Raw genomic sequence first — 13,651 nt, forward strand, 5'->3', positions numbered from 1 at the left:
ATGGATAGAATTAATTTTTTAACTCAGAAAAGAGGCTGAGCTAGATTCATATTAATATTTCTAGTGTTTTACATTTTGATCATGAACTACAGTGTGTTTTCTCACTGTGGACACCATGCGCTTTGGACATCTCCTGACAGGAGCAGCTCCTGAGCTCCAGAGCAGAAGTTTTTTTTTTTTTGTTTTTTGTTTTTGGCATGGATGTGAGGGAGCATGCGAGGCAGGCAGGCAGAGAAAGGGGGGGTCCTGTCGCTATTCCTTTCTGTCCCGTTCTTAATCCTGTTGTTCCAGTCCAGAGGACGTGTCTGTGCCGCAGAAAGATGTGTGTGGCAGCGCTGAACGTGGGTCGCAGACGGGCGACAAGGCAACTGGCGCGACTGGCAGACTGTGATTCTTTGAGTTGATACCGGTGCATGCGTTCGTCTGTGTGTGTGTGTGTGTGTGTGTGTGTGTGTGTGTGTGTGTGTGTGTGTGTGTGTGTGTGTGTGTATATATATATCTGTGCGTGTGTTGTGTTCCACTGACCTATTTTTTTGGGGTAGTCGGGTTTACATGTGTGGCCATGAGAGCAGGACTGGGTCCTCCCAGTCGCTGTGATGTTGATCTGGTGGGCTTTAATCCCAGCTCCTCCACCTCCTCCTCCCCCTCTCCATCATACAGGCGTCCATGTGCGCGCACACACACTCACACTCACACACACACACACACGTCCGTGCAGACAGATACTGAAAGTGCAGTCAGACATACAGCAGGCTACACACTTGTCTCGCGCATGCCTGCACACACACACACACACACGCACATAATCGTGTTTATTTCGCACTTATGAATGCATTCTTCCATAGAGTAAAAATTCAAACATGTGCTCAAATGCACCCACGATACAATCAGATATCCTGCCAGAACCACGAGGCACATGCAGCTGCCATTCTGTGTCAAATGAAAAGTAGATCTACTCATAATTTGATTTGATAAGTGCTGCTTTTCTTTCTTCCCTTTTTCCTAAAAATAAATTAACATGTTTGCTTTTCATCTTATTACTATCAAGAGAAAACCACAGAGGAGCCTTTCGAAAATATAGAAGTTTTGCGTAAAAATATTATTAAAAGCCAAAAAAAAAGGTGTGGAAAAAATATGCCATGACAATATTTTAACAACATTAGTAGTAACCTTTACAGTGTATGCTAAATTGTATGTATTACTTTGCCATCTAAATGCTTCTCTGTGTCTTGGTTTTTTGTGCTGCCAACTCTGTGTTAATTTCTTTGCTTCCTCAGTCTGTGAGAATTCATTTCTGAAAGTGAGGCACACACTCATTTGTGATAAGCCTGATGCGTTTGAAATTGAGAAGGAGAAAAGTCCTCTATCTTATTTTCAGCGAGACACATATTAAAAAATACCTTTTGACCCAACGTCCTTTTATATGCGGCGAAGAGCTTTATGAAATCACATATTTTTGGGAGGAAAGAGGGTCTCATGCTGTGTGGTATTTTTTTTAATTACTTTTTAAAAGTAGCATTTGCACAACATATTTTAATATATTTGTTTCATTTTCTCTTGACTTGCTGTAAGCAAAGATTACTTTAATTTTCTGAAATTATTATTCGATGGATAAATGAATAGAGATAAGCCATATTTACATTTTTCTGTATTTGTCATCAGAAAAAAAAAAAGCAGCACAGTTAATGTGTTTCTACATCGGTCTATTTGCCAGACTCTCTATGTCCTCTTTCAGCTCTGTCTTTCCCCATATAGGTACTTTCCCGTTTGACAGAGGTTGCTGGTGTCATGGCAGGATACTGTGACAATGTCAAAAATTGTATTAAATTATGAACAAGTAATACAATTAGAAGCTCGTGTAAATGGCAGTAGTAATTTCTTTCTGAAAATGGCCAGTGAAATGGATGGACGGCACAATGAATTGCTTCCTTGGCAAAAGCTTTATTGTTTTGTTAATACTGTTAGACGATCTTCCCGAACGTGCCTTTTTTTTGCAGTTTTTTAAGTCATTTTTGATCATCTGCAATGAAAAAATACTGCTTATATATCATAACAAACACGTGTGTCTCCATGGCTTTGTCTGTAGCCTGCATCCCCCTCTACCCAGCTCTCCCTCTCAATTCAGCCTCTCTACCACACCACTGCCTCTCAAGTACCTAATTACCTGTAATGGAAACATCCCTCTCATTACCCCATGCAAATTAGCCAGCCTACTCAGCACAATTAAGATGAAAATTCCAATTACATAATTAAAGAAAGTTGTTTGATGTGTGGATAGAAAAAGGTAAAAAGTGCGTCTCATACAGAGTACATATAATTAACCCTTGACAAAGAGCATTATTGTGGCCAGGTATACGTAGCACGAATGCTTCAGAATTGTTGAAAGCAAGGCCGAGGAAGCCACTTCAATGCATGCAGACAGCACATAAATATGTGATTTAGCACGAGAGTGTACTAGACTGTGAAAAATGTTCTGGGGCCCTAGAGAAGGTAAAGCCAAATATCTTGTGATAGGCGCTTTAAGGCTATGTTAACAAGGCTGTAAATATTTGCTGTAGATTTGGTACTCTGTGTCTCTTCCTATCAGTGGCCGATTGAAGTGCTCACCACCCAGTGCTGCAGGCTGTCACACATTAAAGCAGAGGTTAACAAGATTGGCTATTATCCAGTTAGGGACTGAGGACACGAAGAGCCAAAGGAAGAAATTGCCACAGATTAAGGTGAAGGCAAATATAGCACAAGTCACCTGCAAGGATTTAAAATAAAAGACCCAATTACAAAGAAGCAGCATTTTAAGTAGAGGTATTTTTACAATGCATAATGTTAAATACACAAGCTGTACATTTTAGCCTCTAATTACATGATTTTATTTTGAATGTCGAGATATTAGCAATTTAAATAACACAAAATTCAATTCTTCACAATCATAAAACTCCGTGCGATTTGTTTTCATAAAATTTCACTTTCGTTAAGGCAGTATTTACGGGTTAGAGTGAAACTGAAAACCTGCAAACAGTATCTGAGCAGATGAAAGACGAGGCAAACAAGAGAGTGTGTGCTTTAGCCCTCTCTCTCTCTCTCTCTCTCTCTCTAACGCCTCTTAGCTGGCTGAGGAGGTGGAATGGTGTCCCCACAGGTTATTAAAGTGTGTGAGGTGTGCCAGTCTGTGCTGTGCACGCTGAGACAAACATCCTGGCTGCCTGACTGTGTGTAGAGGGACTGCTTAATGAGATATTGACTGCCCATTGAGAGCATGGATTTTTGATTTGGCTCCATAGAAGTTGGGAAGTGAGGAAGGTGCACTCTGGAGAGTAGAGGAGGCCAACGGTGGACACTCACTTCTGAATTTGATGATATTTTAAGTTTTGGTTTACCAGGGTTTACTGTTGTTTATGATGTTACACATTTTATTGATCATTTTAATAGTCCTTGTAAAAAAATTTAGTTAATAACATAAATCAAAAAATACAGAACGTCATCGTAATGTATGTATAAATGAAAATGCCGACAGAATATACTGAAATGGAAATTTGTTCAAACAATTCAACCTTTTACTGAGGTACTCAGTTACTGTTCATGCTTTGAAAGTTTATACATATTAATGCGGAGCTCATCAGCAGCTTTTCAACACTGAAGTTTTGTTTACTGTGAGACTGCTTCACACACAGACTGAAACTGTCCTTGTCAGGAACAAAGTTTGAAAAAAATGACTTGTAGGCTTTTTGTCACCATTTTTATACTGTACAACCATTAATCTGCAACTCCATCCAAGCCGTTGCCGGGGTTCCAGACAGCTCTGTCAGTCATCTTGTCTTGTCAGTCACGCCTTGTGGTTTTGACAGATTAGACCAATCACAGGCAAGGTTAAACGACTCTCCTGTCCTGTGTCCAATCAAACAGCAGGATACAACAAACAGCAGAGGCTCAAGGTAACCAGCAGACATGAGGAGATTTTTGTTCATTCTGAAGCATTCACACCAGGTTCAGTCAGGGTTCTCCATTTGGCTCTCCAGTCAGGTAAAACACCTAACCGGGCTTAGTCAAATGCCTCTAACTTAAAGGTAATTTCCTACTTTACTTTCACTCAGTATTTCAGGAGTCACTTATAGATCCTTTGAAGTGTCTCCCTGTCATGCAGCATTTAGCTGCTGATAGAATACTTCCTCTGTCAGCACTCGTTAGATAATCATATACCACAGTCTGCAGAGTTAAAGAACATTTTTACTTTCATTTTTTCTCTTTCTTCCTGTAGCTTCCTCTGTAGAATATGTACAGAGGATAGAGATGGGATATTTTTTGCTGCCCCTGTTCACAGAAACCCTTTGCTTCACATTCTCTTGGCGTGCTTTTTTTTGTAGTTATTTAAAATTCTGACATGCATCCTCTCACTGCAGATTAGCTTGATTCTGTACTGTAAAATTAATGTGTGCATACGTAATTTAATAAGTAAAGAAAGTATGTTTCTTAAGCCTCACGTGCCTCGCTTTGCCCTCATATGCCTTTGCCACTTGTGGTTTAGAAGTTAGCAGTGTTTTAAGAGAGTGAAGGGTGAAGTTTTATTCCCCTGTACTTTCATTCTGAGCGTGTTTCGTACCATTGGCTTTTTTCCTCTGCGGGCCTCTGGAGGGCTGTCCATTGGCTTTTTGAAGTTGCATCAAAGAGGAAATGGGGGAGAAAAGGCATTATTGATTTTGCGTTTTGTCTGACTCAAACACTGAGGACAGAAAAACACATAAGGAGTTAGGTGTTGGCAGTGGGGCAGCTCCGTCTCTTGTGTGAGAGCCAGAGGGAGATGGGGGAGAAACCGAAAGAGGTAGAAGGTGAGGAGGAACACCAGACAACACTAATGCATCTCTCCCTAGAGTCGTATGCTCAGTCCTTCCACTTCCATCATTTTTCCTCTCCTTTCTGTTCTTAATGGGGGAGTAAATAAAGCCCATTATTGTACGGCCGGAGTTAAAACCTCTGTCTCTCCCCACCATGTCGGATAGCTTTTCCTCCTCCTCCATCAGGCCGGTGACTCCCGAGGTCTGACAGCGTTCCACAGTTGACCTGCTTTTCCATGAAACACCAAGCTGCTCTCTTCTCAGTTGTAATCAGATCTCCCTGCTAGGCAAGCATGCTGGCAGCCGGCAAGAAGAGGAGTATTGTTTGTGTGGTTTATCACCTTCATCCTCCTCCTGCTTCAGCCCAGCAGAGGTGAGACAAGAGAGAAGCACTTTTCTGGTGTTAATGTGACCTAAGGTGACTAAAAAGCTCTCAGTGATAGAGCTTGTTACGGGTATGGCTTAGTCAGCACCTGTGCTACAGACATGATGTAGTGTGGCCATGTTCTGTGAACTTTGTTGGAGCAGATCTCCGAGCTTGCACATATGGAAGTCAGTGGAATTTATAGTTAGAGAAAAAGGCTGTAAATAAGGAGGGCATTGAAAGAAAGGCAGCTAATGTATACTGTAGAGTCAGGGAATGAGGAAGGGTCAGAGGTCACAGCATGCTAAGATACACTCCCCTCTGCTCCATGGAGAGCTACTGCGGCATCTAGGGACCCTGGCGGGGAAGAAAGGATGAAAAATGAGAAGCGCACGGAATTTTGATGAGACGAGGGAGCAGGCAGCGTTATAACAAAGGTCGTCACAACATGCGCTCCGCCACTTGATTACAAAAGGGAGAGAAGTGTGTGAGGCGTTTGATTACACGTCCCAGCAGAGGCCATTAGGGGCTCTACTTGTAGGATGGCGTCATTTACACTCATCTGATCTGATGTCTGTGCCGATGAACAAACAGCGATCGGTGGAGCCTCCTGAGCACTAGGGGGTGCTCTTCAAGAGAGCCAAATGATATGGATATGTTTCCCCCAGAGTTTTGAAGCCGTGACTGTCTCCTACCTATTAATGTCGACGCTCGTTACGCGTTGCCACCAGGCAGAGCGCAACAGAGCACGTTTGAATCTTAAATCGAAACTCTCGGCATAAGGTGCTCTTCACACTGGCTAAGATTCATGAAAGGAATTTATCATCATAAATAACAAAGAAAAACAGCCTTGCAAGAACAGTCTGCTTAAGATTGATTTTTATGCACATGCATTCATTTGAAATGAAAGAAATGCTGCTTCAGTGCTAATTACAAAGATGAAAGGAAGGAGAATGTGCAAGGCAATGAACTTTGTTTAAAGACACAGCACATGGCTTTTTCAGGGACATGGTGCTCTAATGAAACCCAAACCCTGTTTATACACTCACAAAGTGTGTTTTGAAATTCAAAACTGTATTTACAGGACAAAAAACGATGTGCTCGGTTTCTACGTGTCAGTCTCGCCATCTTAATTCAGCAAGTCAGGCGTCAGAGCCAAATACACAATGCCGGTCCTAGACAATGAGTTTGAGCGTGTTTCACAGCTGGAGCAAGGGGGTTAACTGGCTGTGGAGAGATCCTTGACCTATCTGAGATGAGCTCCCCACCCCCTCCAGCAATGTGGAATATCTGATTGCTGATTATGAGTTTATTCCCCATCGTGCTGAGCCTTTTGCATGTCAGGATCCATCCCTCCCCAGCAGAACTGATTAAGGAGCTGGAGATGATGCTACAGCTCTCAGCAATTGCTGAAAGACACTCAGAGAGCCTGGTAATCTGGAGTGCAGCTGGCAATCACCCACCACTGACTCTTTTGGAGGCTTTTTGGGCTGTTTTGTTGTTTTCAAGTGGGTTTTTTGGCATGTTGTTGTCTTTGTTCCCCTGGGCTTCTTGTTTCTGGATGAGAGCTTTCCTAGTGCTGAGCACAGGTCCTTGTCAACCTGGCTGCTCAGCTCAGCCTAGTCCAGCCTCACCAGCAGCAGCGTCAGCAAAGACCCTCGCTCAAAGTCTGAGGATTTGCTTATGATCGTCCTCTTACAGAAGCCTAATTTGGGCAAAAGAAGAAGCTTCATCCCCGATGTAAAAAGCTCTCTCTGCTCATTTTCAGAGCTCCCAGAATCCAATACATGGGACAAAGGCATCAGATAAATTGAAATAAATAGCTCCTCAGAAATGTACCCTCATGTAAACTTTTAAGGGTTTATGTGGCGTTCAGTGGATTTCTGTCACAGGAAAGCAAATAGAGTTTTCTAGCAAAAAGACTGCACGCCTGCTTTATTTGCTCGAAGGGATCTGTCACTTAGTTACAAATCACCAGCTGTCGTCTCTAAGTTTTGTTTTTGTCAATAGTTGGAGGGGAGAGGAAGACAGTCCTGCTCCTACTGTGCTAATGGCTGTTTTAATGCCTTTAATGTGAGACTTGGGGCAACAGAGGAGGAATCTGCCCAAACAGAGCATTCTCAATTACTATAAAAGCTGCGCAGCCCACCGCTAATGACGCCCCACTGTCAAACATATCACCCACAGTTTTACTGCTTGTTGCTTTAATGCTTTAATATTTTGTCACGCATCGACAATGCAATCAAAATATTGAGTCCTGTCTAGTTAAGACAGAAATATTACCAGCAGTGTTATCCAGTTAGACACAGGCTCAAAGAGAGATAAAAACACATTCATTCATTCTAAGTGAAACTAATGGAGTTCAGATGTGACACCAGCAGTCCCAGTAAACAAATGAGTATTGTTTGACTTCTTTTTTGTGTAAATGACGTTTCTTTAGCTGTTACAAGGCTGTGGTCTAATGAATCTAAAATAGGAGTGAAGCTTCTCCCAAATTGTTTGCTATTTGTCTTTTTTTTTGTACCAGAAAAGCTTTGTTATTTTGCCGTTAAATATTTTTTAACGAATGTTTCACACATTTATATGCTGCATTGCATCCTATACTATAATAAATACTAAAAGTATCAGTGTTTTCTTTATAGGGATTCTCAAATGTAAAAACGTTATGCTTCTATTTTTTTCAGTATAAGTTCTTTATTACCTAAAGCACCTGCAGATTCCACCTCATGATCATTTTTCTCTTCATGTATCAGCCCCATTGTTCTGTATCATAACTGCCACCATGGATAAACTAAAGATAAGTGGGGAAATAACAACAGACGTGATGAGAGATAGGTGAGGCAGATTTTCAAATTGTTGATGATCAGAGATAAACTACAGTACGTTTGACGTACCTTGCCCACTTGAGTTGGTAAGGAAGTTGTTTTTTGATCTTTTGACACATGATTACATCGGGCCTTTCTGCTTTGATCTCAGCATGGGGTTTTTTTTCTTTCTCTTGATGTGGGATTATTATAATTTATACATAAGGGATTTTGTTTTTTTTCTCTTTGGCCTCAGCAAACTTGAGTAAACACAGTATACATAGTAGATTAACATTGTGTTCATTTACAAATTCTCATTACCAAGCCCTAAGGTAATTAATCAGAGGCCATGGTATATAAGTAGATAGACACCATTCAAATAATTTATTCCTTTCTACTCTTACCGAGTGTGAGAAAAAGTGTCTGATCAATTTCTCCCTTAGATGTAGCTCTTTGAAGACATGCAGTGTCTTATGAGAGTACTACCACAGTATTTATTCACTGGAAAGTGAGGGCTGGAGACCTTGCAGATGCTGTACAAACATTGCAGGGCATTGTTGCCTGAATCATCCTAATAGCCCACAATTCCCACTAAATATAGGAACTGTATAACCCCAATTAAACCCATACAGGTGTAAAATGTTTACTATATTGCCATACTGCAGCTTCTGTTAAGTTCAGACTTTGCAGTTTACTGTTGATGTTTAGAGGAAATGGCCTGGGTGATTTGTGTGCCTTTCTTGTCCAGTTCTGTGCAGATAATTTATGATTTTTATTTCCAGGCACCTGAGGCACAAACTCACAAAAGCATGTGGGAAAAAAACCCACATCTCTGTCTTTTATGTATATGCATTTAAGGATGGTCGAGCAAATGAGAGGAGCACTATGGGAGGGCGGGTTCTGCATGGAAAAATTGGTGCAAATTTGTCCAAGGAAGGTTGGAGTTTGTAAAGGAAAATTGCCGTATAGCAGCATCTGAATGACAATACGTAAACAGTAAGTGAACTGTAAAAGGTCTGCAGGGGAGAGCCAGTAAAATAAAATGTAACCACTCTAACGAAGTGTGCAGTAAATGAAAAAATACCAGGCTGAATGGTAGCTTTCATAATCACTTTTATAATATCAAGTTTATTAAATAAAGGCACCAAAAAGTACATTTTAGAAAACGTATGATTTCTGTACAACATAATATTTGTTCATATTAGATCCTAGTAATTATTTTGTCATTTAATGATGAAGTGCAGTGCTATAATTACAGACGTTCCTGTCGACTGGTATTTAGATGCATGTCTGTGTCTTTCTCTTGCTCTTTAATTTCTAAGGATTTCAATGCTGTGAATCTTTTATTCTCCTACATACATGCATACATTAACATAGCCAAGGTTCTGTGAGTTTCTTACGTCAGTTTTTTCACATAAAAAGGGAAAAGCAGGGGTATATTTCAGCAGCTCTGTCTCCGAGGCTATTCAGAGATTGTTCAGTTTGTATTGTCAACTAAATGTTATCCATAGGCGGCAGATATTATATGGCAATTACTGATGTATGTTCATAAGATAGATTTAATGTCACAATAGTATCTCCCTTGAGCAACCACAAAAGCTTCCAGTGATGAAGGGTTTATTTTTAAAACTACTGGAAAGGCTTTCTGCAGATTAATTCCAGTGTATGCTTCCCATTGTGGGAGAAACAAATTGGGCTTTACGGAATTAGTGTATTTGCTGCATAAATCTCAGATCTATTCCTGAAACATATGATTGTGTTTAATGTGATTGGATGCTTCTGCATTGCCTTTGTGTGAAAAAAAGGAAGCAAACCTTCCCCCGAATGGCTTACTGCGAGGCTTGAAGTACAGTAATGATGGCTTGGTGTTTTCTTCATTGACCCAGGTGTGTTGTCTAAATACAATATGGATGTGCAGGGCTGCCTGTGTACTCCAGTGCTGGGAGACTATTTGCTGAAGGTCATTTGGGATCATAGTGTGCCATTAATAATTCCTGAAAGCATCCAACATCTCCATCTGTTCTGGTACATCCATCGCTCCACTTCAAAGACAAAGGCAGCATCTGCAGGTTAGCATTAAATCTGCCTCCGGGCTAAGATGCTGGAGGTGGGATTCTTTGTTGAGAGAGCATAACTGTGGTCATCAGGTCACACTGCTCATATAATCGCCAATTAATATGTGTTTGCTCCCACAGCTTGAACTTACCAACACTTAAGTACACAAGACACACAGGTGCACATACAGCATACATTACGTTGTATTGGGACTATGGTGTGTGTTTTTCAGCATTCGTGGCTGAATCCAGTGGACACGTGCGCTACCATAATTCCACACAACCTCTCAAATGCTGCTGGCCTCTCTACAGGGATGCAATTACCACCCTCCATAAAGTCTAGCCAGTCAGCTTGACAAGGTGTTACCCGAGAAATTATCAAAGCTGATTTTAAATGAAGCGTTTAATTACAAGCATTGTGTGTGTTTCTGTGTGTGTGTGTGTGTGTGTGTGTGTGTATGCGCATCTCACCAAATAACAGGTTTTCACCCGTGCGCCCGGCATTCAGCGCAGTAAAATCTAAACAGGGCTCAGTAACAGGCCCACTTCAGATACGTGGGAGTCCTGCGGGGAGTAAATGGATGTTTGGCAGTGGCATGTGCTGCCCGGGCCTGGTGGGCACAGTGGGCGAGGAGGCAAGTGGCTGGCTGAGTGAAAGATGGCAGTGTGCAAGGAGAGTGTGTGCACACAGCTGAGGCTGTGACAGAAAACAGCGAGACCTCTACTCCCGCTGCTCCATCTCCCCCTGCCAATGATAGATCTTCACTTTAATTTTGTTAATAGCACGAGTCCAACGATGGACCCGGAACAGATATCCCGCCCGCTTTTCACTCAGACGAAGATGTGTTTGGAAAAAGAGGAATGTAAATGTCAGCTTGTAGGATAGTATTTTATAATTTACTGTAAATACAGAGACACATTGAGAGTACGGCTTACAGTTATTACTGCTTCACCCCTCACATGTGGTTTGCTGATAAAGCACCTGTGCCCATGAGTAACTCCAGCATCTTTCAGCCCTGGGCTCCTGTACTGTACTGTAGGGCTGACCAGTGAGTCTACTCAAATCAGCATCAGCTCCAAACTGCTTAGCCTGGCTAATTTGAATTTCACATCTCTGCTGACTCATAACCCTGTCAAGACCTTTATTCTTTATCATGTCTCTGCCTGTGGTGGATTCTCATCACAAGCAATAGAAATTAATTATTCAGATTAGAAACTGAGCCACAATTACTGTGATTTTTGTCAAAGACTTACTTTTGCGATCACACAGCAGAGCCTAGATTGTCTTTGAAAGCAATTATTTTGCTGTATTTATTCATGACATATCAGTCGACGTTAATGGCTGTGTCAGAGTGAGCAGGAAAGATGGCAGGAAATGATTCTGGCTGATGACACACTCTGAGAGTAGTCAGGTAAGGACGAGCGTGGCGCTGTGCCGGCCGCTGCACTGGACAGCAGCTCAGATCAACATGATAAAGAGGGACTGATTGAGCTCTGTACATCCACAGGAAGCTGAGCGTTGGGGTTCAAGGTTATCTGGACAAATCAGACTCCTGTTTCCATTCATCCCCTCCTCAACCAGCAGCCAGCCCTTCCTGGGCAAACCAGCAAATTAGCAATTCTGATGTCTGCAAGCAGGTCCAGCAAGGGAATGCCTGTGAATCCTAATGCCATGATTAAACTTTCATATCCGTCCGGGGGAAGTGCTGCATATACAAAATAAGCAATCTCTTTTTATTTTTCAGCACTTTAAGTAAGGCTGCCGAGATGGGCAAACATAAACCCTTCAATAGGGTTAAATAGACTGGGCCAAGGGGGATGATCCTTCACTCAAATCACTCAAGTCTTTGTCTTTCCTCACTGTAATGGCTATTGATATACTAAACATAAGAAAATGTATTTTAAATGGCACCACAGCTATCTGCATTACGACCATTACTATACTGTGGCTGTACATCCGCGCACAGGTCCAACATCCAGTCCTCAACATAGTCATTTTGCTTGTCAATTAACATATTAAATGATAATGTTTAGGGAAACTGAATACCCAGGCAGTGTTAACACTACCTTGGCCAGCAGTGCGGAGTGTTTAGGAGAGAATGTGAGGGACAGGGAGCCTCAGTCCAAACAGCAAGCCAGGCCTGGATGTGGCCATTATGTAAGATGGTCTTATCAGGCTCTACCTCCTGCTGAGCCTCAGCCTAGCTTCCTTCTGCTCCCCCTTCCTGGTGCTCCCAAAACATGGGCCTTCATTAGCAGGGCTAAATATCCCCGTTCTCTGCAATCTCTATCATTTCTTGCCTTGAGGCAATCCGATAATTACCTGTTCTCATTCCCCCTCCTTCTGGCCAGCAGGGAAGTGTTCTGACTTGCATTAGTTTGCATGAAATATTATCAGAATATTGCACATTTCTCCATCCTGCAGCCTCTGACACAGGAAATATGGAGTCACAGCAGCAGTGATTGACAGGTGTCTGTCTTTCATGTTCCTCTGAGAATAGCTTCTTTGTTCTGGAGTTACAGCAAGAATTTTGATGGAAGGAGGAATGGCGTAATGTGTATAAAGCCTTTGTTGCTTTGTTTAACCTCCGTCTGCCATTATTTCCTGTGTTACATTGCTCTTTGTTACCTACAGTGTAGGTGTAGAAGAGCTCGCAGATTCTTTTGAATTTAAACTCATCAGTGAGTTTCCCTCCTGCTGAAAAACTATCAGCGTTCTAAAAGAGCAGCACCTCTGTATTTGTGAATTTGCAGGGTTTTTTGGGAAAGACACAGAACTTAGAGTGTTATGCCTGGAAGGGGAAGGCATCTTTAGTGGTTGTGGTTCGGCTTGTGGTGAAAAGGCCAGAAATTCCATTGAGCTGCACATATTCTGTCATATATTATTCATTCCACTACTCTATTGTCCAGTGGCTCTGGATCGGCATATGGATAAGCTTTACCACTAAAGGGACGTCAGTTAAGCTCTGCAGTTAGTAGAAATCATGTATAATAGCTCACATGAATAGGACATTGAGTTTGATCTTAGTATGATAAAATACACCCATGTTTGTTGTAAATGGCCATTACAGTATTGAAATATTCTTATTTCAGCTATTACTGTCTTTAGAAGGTAATGTCATGCATGTTTTTTGCCAAACCGCATCTCTGTTTTATGCAGCGAAGCCACGAACATGACAAGACTGATTGTAGCCAATTTAAAAAATGTCTTTAAATGTCATTCATGAATGCATATTGAATTTAAAAGGAACTTGTGTTAAGCAGAGGATCCGTCTGATTCTGAGTTGTTGTTGATGCATGAGCTTAAGCCCATTCAGTGTCTCCCCTCGCCTTGCTGTGGGAAGCAGTGATGATTTTGGACTTTGTGACGGTCACTTTAATCTCTAATGAAGGCTCGTCCCTGGCTCTGCTCAGCCCTCTGATAGCGGAGCAGTCATAAACAGGCCTGTCAGGGGGATTGCAGCGCTAGCAGTGCAAATGGCAAAGAAAACCCCAGGGACCAAGCCATGCTTGCATTATGGTCTAATTCAGATATACTGTAGCCTGGAAAAGACAGACTTTCATATGAGAAAATTCCTCTACTCTGCCTTGCTAGCTTACTGT

At 41.9% G+C, this 13,651-nt stretch overlaps 1 protein-coding gene across 3 annotated transcripts in view; it reads left to right on the plus strand.

Annotated features, from left to right (window-relative positions):
• roraa (RAR-related orphan receptor A, paralog a) overlaps positions 1-13,651 on the plus strand; it is a 179,069-nt gene that overhangs the window by 134,424 nt on the left and 30,994 nt on the right. The gene's annotated exons all lie outside the window — the stretch shown is intronic.

The sequence above is a fragment of the Amphiprion ocellaris genome, chromosome 3 (assembly GCF_022539595.1).
Source record: "Amphiprion ocellaris isolate individual 3 ecotype Okinawa chromosome 3, ASM2253959v1, whole genome shotgun sequence".
In the NCBI taxonomy this organism is placed as follows: Eukaryota; Metazoa; Chordata; class Actinopteri; family Pomacentridae; genus Amphiprion; species Amphiprion ocellaris.